The following is a 1751-nucleotide window of genomic DNA, read 5'->3' as shown; positions in this document are numbered from 1 at the left end:
CCTCATCCTATCCTCGTCCTCATCTTATCCGCATCCCCATCCTCATCCTACCCTCGTCTTCATCCTCATCCTCTTCCTCATCCTATCTTCGTCGTCATCCTCATCCTATCCTCATCCTATCCTCATCCTCATCCTATCCTCATTCTCATCCTTATCCTCATCTTCATCCTCATCCTAATCCTCATCTTATCCTAATCCTAATCCTAATCCTAATCCTAATCCTAAACATATATCTTATCCTCATCCTCATTGTCATACTCATCGTCATCCTCATCATCGTCCTCATCCTTATCCACGCCCAGATCTTTATCCTCATCCTAATCCTAATCCTAATCCTCATCTTTACCCCAATCCTAATCCTCATCGCCATCCTCATCCCCATCCTCATGCTCATCCTCATCCTCATCGTAATCCTAATCCTCACCTATAATCTAATCCTAATCTTAATCCTCATCCTCATCCTCATCCTCATCCAAATGCTCATGTGCATCCTCATCCTAATGCTCATGTGCATCCTCATCCTCATCCTCATCCTCATGCTCATGCTCATGCTCATCCTCATCATAATCCTAACCCTGATCTTAACCCTAATCCTAATCCTAATCCTAATCCTAATCCTAATCCTCATCCTCATCCTGATCCTCATCCTCAGCCTCATCCTCATCCTCCTCCTCATCCTCATCCTCGTCCTCAACCTCATCCTCATCCTCATCCTGATCCTCATCCTCAGCCTCATCCTCATCCTCCTCCTCATCCTCATCCTCGTCCTCAACCTCATCCTCATCCTCATCCTGATCCTCATCCTCAGCCTCATCCTCATCCTCCTCCTCATCCTCATCCTCGTCCTCAACCTCATCCTCATCCTCATCCTGATCCTCATCCTCAGCCTCATCCTCATCCTCCTCCTCATCCTCATCCTCGTCCTCAACCTCATCCTCATCCTCATCCTGATCCTCATCCTCAGCCTCATCCTCATCCTCCTCCTCATCCTCATCCTCGTCCTCAACCTCATCCTCATCCTCATCCTGATCCTCATCCTCAGCCTCATCCTCATCCTCCTCCTCATCCTCATCCTCGTCCTCAACCTCATCCTCATCCTCATCCTGATCCTCATCCTCAGCCTCATCCTCATCCTCCTCCTCATCCTCATCCTCGTCCTCAACCTCATCCTCATCCTCATCCTGATCCTCATCCTCAGCCTCATCCTCATCCTCCTCCTCATCCTCATCCTCGTCCTCAACCTCATCCTCATCCTCATCCTGATCCTCATCCTCAGCCTCATCCTCATCCTCCTCCTCATCCTCATCCTCGTCCTCAACCTCATCCTCATCCTCATCCTGATCCTCATCCTCAGCCTCATCCTCATCCTCCTCCTCATCCTCATCCTCGTCCTCAACCTCATCCTCATCCTCATCCTGATCCTCATCCTCAGCCTCATCCTCATCCTCCTCCTCATCCTCATCCTCATCCTTATCCTCATCCTAATCCTCATCCTCATCCTCATCCTCATCCTAACCCCTATCCTAACCCTAAATCTAATGCTCATCCTCATCCTCATTGTCATCCTCATCCTCATCCTCATCCTCATCCTTATCCTCATCCTCATCCTCATCGTAACACTATTCCTAACCCATAGTCTAATCCTAATCTTAATCCTCAGTCGTATCCTAATCCTCATCCTAATCCTAATCCTAATCTTAATCCTCATCCTCTTCCTATCCTCATCCTCATCCTCATCCTCATCCTAATCC

Source organism: Lupinus angustifolius, chromosome LG16, assembly GCF_001865875.1.
Source record: "Lupinus angustifolius cultivar Tanjil chromosome LG16, LupAngTanjil_v1.0, whole genome shotgun sequence".
NCBI classification, from domain to species: domain Eukaryota; kingdom Viridiplantae; phylum Streptophyta; class Magnoliopsida; order Fabales; family Fabaceae; genus Lupinus; species Lupinus angustifolius.
This window is presented reverse-complemented; position numbering follows the sequence as displayed.